We start from the raw sequence: 16,132 nt of genomic DNA, 5'->3' as shown, positions 1-16,132 counted from the left end.
CCCAATCATGGCAGAGATTTCTGTATGAGTGAAACAAATAAACAAGATGTTGAAAACTGCCAGTGATTTGCAATTGGATGGACAACGTATAAAGGTTTGTACAAAAGGACATATATCTTGGACTACAAACAGTGAGCCAGGGCCAGAGTTGTATAAAAGAATAACAACCAGGAATTTATATTGTTTTTTCCAAATGAACTAATTTCTTTCTAAAACAAAGGACCATCTTTTGAATACTAGTCCTTTCTGGTGATGCTATAGGACTGGCACCATGGAAAACTGTTGCTCTGAAGAATTAAAATGGAAGATTCCTCAGAAGTCAGTGAGATACACATGGTGGCTAAGAACAGCTTCTAACACATCACATACAAGGACTTCTACAGAATTTGTATGTAAAGTATCACCAGAGAAATACATGACTGGCAAAAAGAATGATGCAGTCAGTGAATACCCTGAGCTCCTTGATATCGATTCAAGAAGATGCTACCTGTTGTGCAGACACCTCATGACAAAATTACTGGAGAACTTTAATGAGCATCAAATAGGCCAGAATAATTTGGGTGAATGAATGGCAATCGCATCAGTGGAGAGGATGGCTCCTTCAGTGAAATCACAGATTCTCTACTCCTCCTGCATCTATACCTGCTTCTCCATCTATACCTAGTCTAGTTGGAAAATTTGTCAGTAATTCAGTGTCTCAGCTAAGTTGTCTATCTCTAATTTAGTTCCCTGAAGAGGAAACTAGTTAGCACAATTTGTTGTTGCCTTTCCTTCTAGAAGAGGACTGATAAGGTCAGTTGGGTGGTGTCTTGAATTGCAAATGATTTGGATTTGAGTGAGGAAGAGCCTGTCTTCAAGACTCACTGGCCTCTAGAACCTTCAGAGTTTAATGGCAAGATTTAGGTCAGGACTACTGGACAGAGCCTCAGATGCAGTGGGAGATTCTGACTTTTTTAAAGCTAAGATATTTCCTAAGTCTCAGTTTGTTCGAGGTAAAACTCATTCAGTGATTAAAGGGCTAGGTAATAATTGAGGCAAAAGATGGCTTCATCTTTTCCAAAAAAAAAAAAAAAACCCCAAAAAACAGTCTAGGAGAGTTTCTGACCTGAACAGAAACAATTCAGATGGCACAATAGATAGAACAATGAGTATTAAGTCAGAAAACTTGATTTCAAATCTAACCTTAGACACTTTGTGACCCTGGGCAAATCACTTAACTACCCTGTCTCAAGTTTCCTCAACTATAAAATGGTGATAATGTCTATTGCATTTTATATTCTTAAATTCCATTCATCCCTCTAACCGCCAAAATCATCTTGGATCTTAACTCTATCACCCAATATATTAACTATTGCTTATAACTTTGTCTTCTGATGATGATGATAATAGCCAGCATTTATGTAGTGCTTACTTTGTACTAAGCACTTGTCAAATACTTCTTTAATCTTCACAACCAACCTTGGAAGTAGATCCTATTATTATTATTTTACAACTGAAGAAATGAAGGTAAATGAGATTAAGTGACTTGCCCAGGTGAGATTTGAATTCAGATCTTCCTGACCTCAGTTCCAACAGTCTATCCCCTACACAATTTAGCTGCCATTGTATAAACATTTATAGATTTAATGAATATACCATTCATGTTTTTTATCTAAATCACTGATAAAAAAGTTAAATCGCTTAGGGCTGATCCCTTATCCCTATCACACTTGAGAAAACTTCCTTTCACATTAATAATGAGCCATTAACGAATGCTTTTTGAGACTGGATATTATGGTCTAATTCACATCTCTCTCTGTTTCCTTAATAAGAAACTTTATCCCATGTTTCACTATAATCTAGCTAGATTATATCTATAGCAGTCCCTTGATATACTAGTTTTAGTAATCCTGTCAAATAAGGAAATAAGGTTAGATTGGCATGATCTGTTCTTGTTGAAACCATGTTAGCTTCTCATAATCACTGCTTCCTTTTCTAAATGTTTGGTGACCATCGTTTTAATGATCTGTTCTTGATTTTAAATTTCCCAGAAATTAAAATTTAAGCTTTCTGGCTCAAAGTTTGCAGACTCTATTCTGTTCCTTTTGGGACAATATTTACCCTTTAAAAATCTTTTTTAAGTCCGAGATTCTTTTTTTTTTTAAGGTTTTTGCAAGGCAAACGGGGTTAAGTGGCTTGCCCAAGATCACACAGCTAGGTAATTATTAAGTGTCCGAGACCGGATTTGAACCCAGGTACTCCTGACTCCAGGGCTGGTGCTTTATCCACTACGCCACCTAGCCACCCCAATCCCAGATTCTTTAGGGAGAATGTACCCTCAGTTGTGGTCTGATAATTTCTTGATTTGGAAGTCCAGGCCCTCAAACCACTAGTTTTCCAGTGTCTTGTCAGTTATCACTTTGCTTCCTTCTGTTCCTCTTCCCATAATGTTACTATCCCTATTCCCTTTTGTCTCTATCCCAAGATCTCCAGGGGTTGAAGAGAATTTATTTTAATTAAGTCATTATGCCTCTCCTGTGTCATCTCCCTAGGCCTAGGTTTTAATTTTCCTCTTACTCCCTCATAAATGTTAGTATCATCTTCCTAAATTATAGATTAGTTTAAGCAGATACCTTATCTTTATTTCTTTTCCCACCCTGCAATAATTGTGGTAGGTAATAGTAAATTGTTGATTGATTATTGATAAAGCTAGAGAATTATTTCTCATTATTCCAATTGCAGATAAATGTCTTCCTTAATTTACTCTTGTAAAGTAACTCAATATGAAGAATATCATTTTAATTTCATAACTTTGAAATAAATACTAGTATGGAGTTAATAATAATAAGTTTAAATAAGGAGAAGCAGTTTTATTTAATTTTCCACATATTTACTATTGCAGACAATACATATCTTCTCAGCCATGAGCAATAATTAAAAGAAAAGCAAAACTCTAGGCAGCCAGCCTCAGTTTGGCCCCAACATCTGTCTGCCATCGGCAATGGTATCAAGAGGGTCAGGGCTTCAAGATTGTTCCACACATCAAACGAAATCAGATCATAGCCAGGATGAAATATCAGACCCCGTACAGCCACAAATCAAATAGTACAAACAATTCCTGTCTTATATCATCATCCAAGAGAAGCAGACCTGTCAGTGTTCCCTGGGGTCAGCTGAGGTAATCAAAGCTGTCCTTCTTTGTCTTGCTTTTAACTACAGTGAAGTTCTCTTCTCTTTGAGAATTTGTAATCATTCAGTTTACTACTTAGAGTATAAGTAGTTGTTCTCCAATTTGTCACCTGTAAAACATCCAAATAATAGATTACCAATGACATTTTTTAAAAAATTCATGAAATATATGTCTTTGGGGAGGTTTTGAAAGTTTTGAGAATGCATTTAAGACTTGAAGACAGCTGTATGATAAAAAAAAAAGTAATCCTGTGGTCTTGATTTTTAAAACTGGTAGAACTGTAAATTTACATGTAAAGTTTTTTTTAAAAAATATTCAGTCAGTATTTTGAGAAAATTTTAATTGAAATGAAATCATTGTAAAATCACCTTTGGCTAAAGTATATGATTTCACACAGAGTGGATGATCACAGACTAACAACTGAATTCATGAATAGAACTTTTTAAAGCAAGAAACTTTGTTAGCAAAAAGAAAAAATATCTACTGATCTTTAATAATAATAATAATAATAATAATAATCTGCTTCATTACTTTAAGGTTTTTTGAATATTTAAATGCTTAATGATTTTAATTTATTTGAAATATTCATTCTAAAATAGTATTATGATAAAGAACTGATTTAACAATTATATTTTTGATTATAATATTTTTGTTTCAAGGAAAAAAGTATACATCTTAATTGTTAAAAGTTTGACATCTTAGTCTGAGAATTTTTCTTTTTGAGAATTTTTTTTTTGCTTAGAAAGTAGCAAAATTGGTTTACCTCAGTCAAAATATTTAAAAAGTACTTAATCCCAAAGAATTATCCCAAACCAGTCTTTGCTCCATCCCCAAAGAGTTTAACATAAAGCTATAGTATAAGCTATTTCATTATAATACATTTGGTTCCTGGTCATATTTTTCTTTTTCTTTGTTTAAAAATGTTAAAATTAACTTTAAATAATCTTCTCATAAGAAAGAAAAAGTTTAAAAGTACTGTATACATGGATATATGTATATGATTTTTTAGTATATATTATATATGTTGCATATACAAGTTATAAATCTTATACAAGCAGATGTACAAAATTTACTAGTTTTCTGATAGGTTTATTCAAAGTAAAAACACACATCTCAGCTAAATATATTGTCAATTGCTTTATATACTAAAGATAGTATAATATGAAATTTTAAAGTTTCTCTTCATTAACATGTACCTTTAAATACTTTTCTTTAGAGATATAGACTTCTTGTCTACAAAATTACAACTGGTCCAGAATACATCTAAAATGCCCCCTAAAGAATTAAATATCTACCATGAGAGATTAGGTTAACAGTTTACAAAAAAGGATCTTGAAGTGGCTTTGCCAATGTTATGATACCTTCTATTGTCCTGCCATTTGTTTTTCCAAAATTTCCTTTGCTTTATTCTTTCCACACAGCCTATGATATCCAAGAAGTGAAAATAATTAAATTTACTACAGTACAATTATTTCATTTCACATCTGTACATATGTGACTTTGTATACAGATATTTTTCATTAGTTCTCTCTTCTTTTTCTCAGCTTCTTAAGTAACCCATTTAATTTTAAACATACATATTTTAATATCTAATAGACATTAGATTGTGAAATATGCAAATATTTAGTAAAAAAATTAGATGATCATTAAAAGAATTCTCTTGATCCCGAGGTTCACTTCATTACTGTCCCACTGGTAAATAACCGCACTAGAATGCTAATAGGTAACATTTTGGACAATAGTTTCAGTTATTGAATGTTTCTTCTGCTTAGAGTTGACTTGTTTTTTGAGCCTTGAGATTTTGTCTGTTAGAGATGGATGGATTTTCTCTATTCTAATCATGTTTCCTTACCTCTGGTTCTTCTCTTCACTGCTGGAGGAGGGCAGTCAAAATCTGCAACAGAACATGGCTGCTGATGAGCATTCTTGGCAGCTAGTGTGGAAGCACTAGAACCTGCAGCCAGACCCTACGATGTCGACATTTCTGTTTCCACTGAAGAACCTTTTTTAGATCTAGTCAAAAGAAATTTTTTAAGATTAAAAACAACCCAGAAACCCAGCAAATTGCTTAAGGGGTGCAATTAAAAATGATTTTCATCCTGTCTTTTTTGCATGGTTTAACAAAACTAATGTTTACTCATTTACAGCTCAGTAAGAGGATAATGTGCTTAATGAAAGAAAAATCTACTGACAGCCACGTTTATTGCCCTTCATTAGCATTGGTGCTTAATTTAATATAGATCTGAATAGACATTAGGGAGCCTGCAGGAGGTTAAATGGTGAAAATATAATAAATTAAATCAGAGATTATTGAATTTACTGTTTAGTTTCGGTGACACCCAACAGACACAATTCATTAGACTTATTCTTTGGGGGGCAAAAAAGAATAGTTCAAAGTTTCAAATTTCATTTATTCATTTATGCAGTCAACCTTTGTTCAAAGAATATTAACATAATTATGAGATGTAGCCTGAGACATTCCTACAATTGATACATGCACATTGTTTTCCAAATGGAATGTTCCCTCATGTAAATATGAAAGTTGACTTTACTTTTGACCTTATGTTTACAGTGAATCTAGTAGATAGAATGAAAAAAAATTAACTTGTATTATTTCTGATATTTTGCCTTTTTGCATTAAATATGCAAATTTCTAACTGTTCAGTGGGAAAGAATTCACTCATGTTAAACATAACAATAATCAAAAATTTCCTGCATGTTTAATCCTTCAAAGTATTTTGAACACCCTGTCTGTTATCAGAATTCTTTAGGTAAAAACATGGTTTAGATGTCATAGAATTTTTCCTATAAGAATTAAGAGCATGTAACTACCTATGCTTATCTCAAAAATTTTCAAAAGCAGAGGAACAATTTCTCACACTTTGCAAAGGTAGTGAGCGAAACTCAACTCTGGAAAGCAATTATACAAGTTCAGAAAAAATAATGATAGAACTTACTGTGAGGAAATAGTATAATTTCATTCTTGAGTATTTCTTGAATTTGAGACAAAAAAATCGAGACAATTTAGCTTTAGTGAAGAAAACTTGTTGCTATGCAAAAATCACTGGTGAGGTAATAAAGAATTGCATTTGATCATATAACTTTGAAGTTTAAAATATGACTACCTTTGTTTATTCATTCTCTGAGCTATCTGCAAGTGTTAAAAACACTTGGGCTTTATTTCATCATGACCTTAATTTGATTTAAATATTCATGTGCTGCTTCATTACATTCTTAAATTACTTTGATTAATAAGGCATTTTTGCCTTTTATATATGGATGGTGTGTTAGAATAGATATATTTAAAAATTGTTCACAGTTAAGAGTTATAAAGAGAATCTCCTGGACATATTTTTGCTTCAAATAGCATCATAATGCACACGAATAGGCATTAGGGATGATTTTTCATTTTATGAAATAATTTCTTTTTATTTGAATTTTTTTTTTGCCTTTTAAAATCAAGTCCTGAACTTTAAAACAAAAACAACAAAAAAACTTCTTTGCTTTGTCTGCATGTCTTTGGCTGTGTTTCACTGTGAAACGCACTGCTGTTCTTTTAGCACCAAAATGTTGGCAAGCATTCCTGAAAATTTCACACCATCTCTTGCTGGATCAGCAAGCTTAACCTACCAAAATCTGGTGTTGTGCAATGGTTTTTGACTGATAATCAATCTTGATGCTGCTCGACAGTTGTTGCTGGGACACAGACTAGAGCAGGTGGCAGATGTGCCTCCTCTTTGGAGAAAAGAAATAGTAGGTGAGCTTGGACACAGAATAGCTCATCACACGTCCGTTAAGAAGACTTTTACGAGGATAAGTTTCACAGTTTAAAAAAAATTACCCATGATGAATTAAACTTCCTAGAAAATCAAAATGTGGGCATTTAAGGTATCTCAGATGACAGCAAGCTTGTCTAAATGTGTATCATCTTACTCATCAAAATCAGACTACCTCTCTCAGTATGGATTAGTGGACAAGTCAATGTGCATAGGCAGATTCTATGGAAGTTTTAAGGAAAATTCTAAGCAAGCAGTCATTTTTTAGAGGTTGAAGAAATGAACATTGTGAAGTTTGTCTTGAAACAGCTGGCAAAGACTAGGACCTTAGTTGCATCTTTCCTGCCTTTGATCAATTTATTCACAACTATCCAAAAATGACATTATTCAAGATGGTAATGCACTGATTTTTTTTGCAAGGTAATGGGGTTAAGTGACTTGCCCAAAGTCACACAGCTAGGTGATTTTTAAGTGTCTGAGGTAGGTACTTATTTTTAACATTTAACCCTCTTGAGATTTTAGTATTGAATTTCTTTCAGTAAGTATTTGTTGAGACTTTTATTAAGGGATTAGAATTTTTCCAATTATAGTCTACACTGTGTGAGGATACCTCAAGGAGGTAATGATCTTTTTGAGATAAGAAACGAGCATGTGAACACAAAGACTACATAATTGTGTGGCCCCTCAGAAGAAAACTCACTCTTTCTTGTTCTATGGGAAGGCAAAAGAAATGGCAATATTTATCTGACCATAAATGTTTTGGAAAAAAAAAATCATTCTTGAGAAAGGCAAAAGTGAATTGGTAGAGAATTCTAAAGAATTACACTTAAAAATCCTGATATATGCCTGCGGTAATGTTAATTCTTACAGTACTGTTCCCCATGCTTCTCCCCCTCTCCCCCAGGATCTTCACAGATGGCCAGGGACTCTGAGTATGTAATCTGTTTATTGTATACTTGGAAAAAAAATCCCCCTTACCAAAAGGTCTTATTAAGATCAATGTCAAGGTCAAAACTGACATAAAAGATTAGGAATAAAAATTCAATTATAGGGCCATTGTCACATCTTTTAGGATGGACTACATAAGTATTTATTTACAATCATTTCTGTACAGCCTTATATCCCTTCTCTTCAAATGCTTCCATGTTCTAACAATCTATAATTGTCTGACCCCCACTTTGTTAATCCTATTTTACCCTTTTACCATCACCATATTTAGAAGTAGACTTCCCTTTTCAACTCCACCTATTAAAGTCCTCTGCAATGCCCAAGTCTGATACCAGCTCCCCTAAATGAAGCCTTCTTCCAAACTTCCCTACATTAGACTGCAAGTTTCTTGAAGGCAGGGTCTTTTGTTTTAAATTTATATGTTCATCATGCCTTCAGAGGATATTAGTTTAATTGCATTAATTTCATGTTCAGAAAATATGCATCTTTTCTTGCATTTTGATATTATCCTTTTCTCCATTATTCTCACATAATTTGCTTTGCTGAAATGTTAGAGAGATGTTAAAGAACTATCATTAATTAAACTATTTAGAAAGTTTTTGAGTTTATAGTCCCACAGTTTGCCTTTATTCATCTTCCTTTTTTCGACTTCCTCAAGAAACATGTTTACTCAGTAAAGTTCTCAGCTCAAATACCTTAGGAGCAATTGAAATCTGTTCATTAATAAAAGTTTCTATTTCCATAGCTTGTAATGTTGACTTGGTAGTGCCTAGTAAGTAGTTGTTAACTAATTTCCTCCTAACAGCTAGTGTTTCACCAGAAAGAACATTATAGTCAGAAAAACATGTTCCAGTGTGGCCTCAGATATTGAGTGTGTGACCCTGGACAATTCATTTTACAGCTGTTTACCTCAACTTTCTCCTCTGCAAAATGGAAATAGCAATAGCATCTGCCTCCTCGGTTGAAATAATCATTGTCTCAATCAATGGGGAATAGCTGAACGAATTGTGGTATATGTATGTTATGGAACACTATTGTTCTGTTAGAAACCAGAAGGGATGGAAATTCAGAGAAGCCTGGAAAGACTTGCTTGAACTGATGCTGACTAAGATGAGCAGAACCAGAAGAACATTGTACACCCTAATAGCAACATGGGAGTGATGGTCAACCTTAATGGACTTGCTCATTCCATCAGTGCAATAATCAGGGACAATTTTAGGGTATTTGCAATGAAGAATACCATCTGTATCCAAAGAAAGAATTGTGGAGTTTAAACAAAGACCAAAGACTATCACCTTTGATTTTAAAAAAAGTTATTGTATGTATTATGTAAGTTTGTTATCTCTTATATTTTATTTTTTTCCTTAAGGATATGATTTTTCTTTCAGCACATTCAATTTTGATCAATGTATAGCATGGAAACAATGTAAAGACTATCAGACTGCCTTCTGTAGGGGTGGGGGAGGGAAGCAAGATGGGGGGAAATTGTAAAATTAAAAAAAAAAGAAATAATCATTATCAAATGCTTAGTACCGTAAACTCTCTCTAAATGTTAGCTATTAACAAGCCTGGGGGACAGGTAGGGCAAGCAGTATTCTTTTCATTTTGAATGAGAGGAAAATGAATCTAAGAAAAATAATGTCACTTACCCAGGATGACACAACTAGTGATGACTGAGGCAGGATTTGAAAGATGGGGAGAAAAGGGATAGGTTTTAAATCAAAGGTCTTGGATTGAATCCTTAGCCATACCACAGCCTATCCCAATTATACTTTGGGCAGATCATTTCACAGATTACAACCTTGCTTCTTTGCCTTTAAAATGAAGACCTGACTCTTTAAGTCCTATCTACTTTACTCCATGCTGTGGATTTTAGTTTTGTGGGTAGGGCTGGGAGAAACCTAGACCTACAGGCATAAGAATTGGCTCCTGACTTTGAAGAGATTAAAGTTTTAGGAAAGGGTCAAGGAAGAAATTGATTGGGTCCAACAACATGCTTCCAGCCTTAACCTGAATTTCCACTGTATGGAGCAGTGATTGTTATTAAAATACTGAGTTTTGTATTTGTACTATTTCTTATAGCCCATTCTGCTATTTTGCATTCAAGGTTATAATTTATAGTGATTCATATCACTCTTGAGTTTTGTTAAGCAGAAGTGAAACTGAATACTATGAATAAGATTTTACATCTTTTATATAATACATTGTGAAGATGCAGTAACAGGGGGAAAAAGAATCTATGAAAAGATTTCTTGATAATGTACCTGAGATCTAAATTTAAACCTTGAGATTTTCTGCTAAATGCCATGTGATCTACAAAATGAAATAATTTGCTGTGACAGCTTGTGATTGACAAGAATATGTGTGAGCACGTTTAAAATAGGGCATCTTTTCTTGCCGAAGTAAGTGTCAGTGAAATGATGGATTCTCATCATTTTAATTATTGATGATTTGGAAATGTTTCAATTCCAAGACACATTCTAAATAGCAGCCTAACACATTTGCTGGTATCTGCAACCAAAAGGAAATTTTCTGTCATTCTTTGTTTTTCAAAAAATGCATTAGTTTAATGAACTTAGATTTATTCATTTTGTTACATGTTAGCCCAGTTTGTTGGTTTCAGAATGATTTTGATTAAAATATAAATTCCAAGTTGTGAGCTGTCCCTAACACCATGCATCTATTGTTAATTCCACAGGACAGTCTATACCAAAAATCCCAAGACCTTCTAAAGCTGATCCTAAGCTTTTTGTTGTTTTTCATTGTTTTTCAGTTCAGTGTTTAACTGTGTGTTTAGGGTTTTCTTGGCAAAGATACTGGAATCATTTGCTATTTCCTTCTCTAGCTTGTTTAGCAGATGAGGAAATTGAGGCAAACTGGGTGAAGTGACTCGTCCAAAGTTATACAATTTATAAATGTTTGCATATAAATTGGAACTCAGGAAGATGGATCTTCCTGACTTCAGGCACCCAATTCTAGGCATAGTTACTCAAATATATATAGGCAATCATTATTGATTTATACAGTTGAAAAGAAAGTGTGAAGGGCTAGCTTCCCACACCACTGACTTTCATGTGCCTTACATTGTTTGTATGATTACCTACAGATGTATGCAGATGCATGTATAGAATATGTGGGTCTGCCAGCTTGTTTGTCTGGCCAGTCCATATTTCACTAATCTGTATGATTCCAAGGGCAGGGCTGTTACCTGGACAGTTAGCAAATCAATATCTTGGTAGCATTTGAATATATCCATGCTTTCATTTAAATCTTAGAAGGAAAGAAAAAATGCCCATGACCTGACAGTTTTGTCCTTGTTACTAGATGTGTAACCCAATAAAACATTGTCATTATTCAATTGAGTTTGCATATGAATACTGATCATGCACAAGGTGGTTTGTGCTCCATTTTGTTCACACCTGTCATAATGAGAAAGAATCTGATTAACAAATTTTCACTCACTGACAGAGGCCCGAGAACTTAGCCCTTTTCAGAGGATTTCTGTTTTATTAGAAATTTCTTAAAGATCCAAAAGTCATCAATGTGGTATGGTGAAGTGAGCACTGGATTGATTTAAAGTCAAAAGATCTTGGTTCAGATCTCTGGGACCTTAGGGAAAAGTCATTTTACTTTATTGGATCTCTTTCCAAAAATGACTTCTGAGGTCATTAAATCTCTATAGATCTAAATCTATGTTCCTATTACCCAGAGAAATTAATCAGTAATGGTAAAATTTTAGTGACGAATCTACAAAAGAAATTCCATTATTTCAGTAATTTTTGGACAAAGAAATGTGCTAGGTTTTTTGGGAGATCTTAAGGAAGCATAAAAACATATAGTTCCTTTTGTCATTGAGCTTAGTGTTTAGCTGGAGATGACAAATTGAAAGCGATATCTTTAGAGAACAAGCAGGTTCTTTGTTAAAAGTGTCATTTCAGTTAAATGACTTTTGAAATCCCTTCTGCCCTTAAGTCCCTAAGATGCCATGAATTCCAGACTGAAGTAGTTGAGGAAGATTTCTCAGAAATGATTGGATTTGAGCTAAACCATGTAGGATAAATCAGGATCCAAAAAGATCTTGAAAGAATGGAGTACTGACCTGAATACCAAGAGCATGAAATTCAGTTATAAGAAGCAGAAAGTCATCCTTGGATTCAAAAACCCCAATGTCACAGGTATGTGGTTAGGCAGAATTTGTCTGAAAAACCAAAAAACCAAGCAAACAAAATCCTGAAAACTCAACATTTATCAGCAGAGTGATGTGGACCAAAAAAACCTAATGCATACTTGGCCTCCATTAAAAGACATCTCTTCCAGGGATCAGGAGATGATTCCATGTATTCTATGTTTTGCCTTAGTGAAATAACATGTGAAGTATTGTTTGTTCTGGGTTGCAGAGTGTAAGCTTGAGAAGGTTCATAGGAAGATCACCATCTTTTTGAAGGGTTGTAAGTCTATGTCCTTTGAGGATGAGTTGAAGGAACTGAAGATGTTTAACCTGAAGAAGAGAAGACCTAGAGGGAGTTGGAGATGGGTGGGGGAAAATGTATGAGAATCCTCTTCAGGTATTTGAGAAGTTGTCATGTTGAAGAATGATTAGTCTAGTTCTGTTTAGCCCCAGAGGGCAGAATGAGGATTAGTCATTGGAAGTTGCAAAGAGGCAAATATTCAGGCTTGTAGTTTAGGGGGAAAACCTTTCTAACATTTTGAGCTGTTTTCCTAGGCACTTGGTCTGGAATCAGAAAGACTCATCTTCCTGAGTTTAAATCTGACACCAGATAATTGTGTGATCCTGAGCAAGTCACTTCACCTTGTTTGCCTCATTTCCCACATCTATAAAATAAACTGGAGAAAGAACTGACAAACCATGTTTTTCAAGAATACCTCAAATGGGGTCAAGACAAGTCAGATCTGATGGAAACAAACAACAAATAAAAATTAGTTAAATGGGTTGCCTCAAGGTGGGGGGGGTCTCCAAATTTTTCTTCCAGGTCTTTGAACTAAGGTTGGATGACCACTTTTTAAGGTATTTTGTAGTAAATAATCTTTTTTAGGTATGGGTTAAACTAGGTGATTGCTAAGATTCTTTCTAACTCCTAAGTTCTGTGCTTCTCTTAGTAGAATTTAACTAATTAGAGAGAATACTTTAAAAACTCTAGCTCTCAGAACCATGGCTGAGCATGGTGCATGTGACAGGAGTGAGATAGAAAGTAAAGAAACTTTGCTAATGTGAATCCTAAAATTGTAAGAACCTTAAAAACATAAGGTTAAAATAACATAGCAGAAAAATTGAAATCAGACATGAAGTTTTATTCTCTGGGGTTTACCAATAAACCTATAGGTGGAGACCATCTCCAAGGTGCTCACTTCGAATTGGGAAAGACATTGAACTTTTATAAGGTAACAAAGAATAGAGAAGATCATTAGCTTTCTTAGTGACTTAACCAAAGGAATTTGCACAATCTCTCCACTTAAAACTGATCTACAATATTATCATCTCTGTACATTTATCTGAAACTTTGGCTGTCTCTTCTTGGGAGGATGGTCTCCTTATATCCTAAATAACAGAGGGGAAGACTTTTGGAATCTTAATTTTTAATTAGGGAGCAAGGTGACCTATATGAAGCCCAATATTCTCTAATAGAAATTAATCCTTCACAAAGTAGTATAATGAATTATTCTTTCAGAGTAATTAAAATGGATCTAATTTGAGATTCATATGTAGGAGGAAAAGGAAATGTTTGGTAGGTCTATTAGGGTCAGATAATAGATGGCCTCAAAAGCAAGTCAGGGATAGGAAGTGAGGGCTTGATGTTGTAAATGGTAGGGATCTTGTGTAGATTTCTGAGCAGAGGAATGATGTCATAGTCTGGTAACATCATTACCAGGATGGATTAGAGAAATTAGAGGCAGAAAGTTTATTGAAAAGGATGTTGTACTAGTTCTGGCCTGAAATGATAAGTTTTTACAGGTAAAACAATGGCAGTTGGAGGCAGAACAAATAAATCAGAGATGTTTCACAGAAGAAAGGACAGTGGTTCCACAGAAAGCTTTGGAAAAATTACAAATTTGTGTTTGGGTATGTTGATTGTTGAGTGTAAGGTGATAGTGGAACATTTAAGTGAAGTCTGATTGGCATTTAGAAATGAACATGAGGGCAAAGTGTTGGTAAAACATCACTGTTGAAAACAGATATTTGAAAGATGACACCATAAAGGTGATCATTGAAGTAATAAACAGCATAAAGTTAACAGAAGAGAGAGCCTTTGAGGAACAAAAATGATATGAAGGGATCAGCAGTGGAAATAGAGAAGGAAGAGTCAGACAGCTTCATCTCCAGCCATATATAAGGTGTCAGATTAGCTAATTTCTAAAATGGTCATTAGAATTTCCAGCTCAAAAATTCATCATGTATACAGTAAGATAAGGAAAACTAATCAGTCTATCAGTAAGCATTTATTAAATGCCTACTCTGTGCCAGACACTGTGTTAAGTGATGGAAATACAATAGAGAGGCAAAAGACAGTCCTTGCCCTCAAGGAATTCACAGTCTAATGGGAAACACAAATAAATGTATACAAAGCAAACTACGTACAGGATAAATAGGAAATAATCAACAGAGGGAAGGCATTGGAATTAAGGGGGGGAGGGAGGAAGACTTCCTTTAAAGATATAATTTAATGGGGACCTAAAAGGAAGTGAAAGATTTCAGTAGTCAGAGAAAGGAGAGAGTTCTAGGGATTGGGAACAGTAAAGGAAAATGACCAGACCTGAGAGATGAAGTATATTATTTATGGAATAGCCAGGAAGCTACTGGATCAGAGAGTTGTATTAGAGAGTAAGGTATAAGAGTATTGGAAAGGTGAGAGCGGCTAGATTATGAAAGACTTTGAATGCCAAAAAAGATCTTTACCCAAGGAGGCAAGAGAGAAAATTTCTCCAAGTGATGTCCCCCAAACCCCAGGTCTATTCCTATCTCCCTTGTTTGGGAATATTGCTATTCATTTTTGAAATATTATAGTTACTTTTTCCAGAACTCATTGTTTATTCAAAAAGATTTCTAATTTTCTGCAATCAACCTTGATTTACCTCACTAAAGCTCTCTGGTACAATCTAAGTGAGACACTTCTCCCAATTCACACCTTCATAGTTTTGGTGGTTGAAATCCCTAATTAGACTCAGAACCTGGTTTATTTAAAGTGACCCTTTCAGGTGCTTTGTTGTGGAAGTAGTGTATACAAATCTTTTCATGTCCTAGGGCTAGTCTTAACTTTTAAATCTAAGGAGTAGCATGACCGCCATAAGTTATTTAAAAAGAGTTCATAGAAAAGTTCAGGGAAAGGGTGACAGCCCTTTGATTGACACAAAAGATGGGATGTTTGTAATTTTAATCAAATTTAAATTGAAGACATACTTCACATAATATGTCAAGCTAATGTTATTGAGTTTAAAGTCTAATGACAACCACTGTCATCATTAGTTAAATATAGCCATTGTGCCTGTGGCAATAAAGGATGGCACTTAGGAACATGCAGAAACAAAGACCTCAAGTATGTAAAGGAAAGGGAGGAACTAGAAACTCCATTGAAAGCAGGAATGTGACCTGGATCTAATCTATTTACCAAACACAGAAGCAATTGTATTGGGGGCAGGTGACATAATTGAATATAACATGATGTTTTCTTACTGTCAGAACATTTATATTTTAAAAACTCATCATGCTCCAAAGAAATGATGTGCTCTTTCATACTTAATGCCATTATCTATAACTATCTGACAGTCATAACAACATTAATGTGTTTTCAATGGATTACTCAATTGCAAGAGAACAAACCTGAAAAAAACCAATATGATTTTTTATAATTTCATTGATTTGACATCTTAATCCTTGCCCTCTCTGTAGTGACAGGGTACATTAAAAATAGCAAATCACAGGTGTGTGATTTATAGAATTTTGTAATAAGGAGGAAAAGTCAGTTCTTTAGGTTTAGGCAAAGTATATTTTTAAATGTAGATTTAAATATAAAATCTGCTTGTAGTTATCATCCTATATGTCTTCTCTTTCAGCCCAGTTTCTTCAAAAAACTGTACTTATCTCTTTCTTCTCATTTTTAAAAAAAATCCTTCTGCAAACTGACTTTTTTTTTTAGGTTGTTTTTTTTTTTTGTAAGGCAAATGGGGTTAAGTGGCTTGCCCAAGGCCACACAGCTAGGTAATTATTAAGTGTCTGAGACTGGAT

General features: G+C 34.3%; 1 pseudogene; it reads left to right on the top strand.

The window, feature by feature from the left end:
- Nucleotides 1–271: 271 nt before the first annotated feature.
- LOC141519346 (doublecortin domain-containing protein 1-like) overlaps nucleotides 272–16,132 on the top strand; it is a 29,671-nt pseudogene continuing 13,810 nt past the window's right edge.

The sequence above is a fragment of the Macrotis lagotis genome, chromosome 3 (assembly GCF_037893015.1).
Source record: "Macrotis lagotis isolate mMagLag1 chromosome 3, bilby.v1.9.chrom.fasta, whole genome shotgun sequence".
Taxonomy (NCBI): Eukaryota; Metazoa; Chordata; class Mammalia; order Peramelemorphia; family Peramelidae; genus Macrotis; species Macrotis lagotis.
The sequence above is the reverse complement of the archived record's forward strand: the minus strand, read 5'-3'. Positions and strand labels throughout refer to the sequence as shown.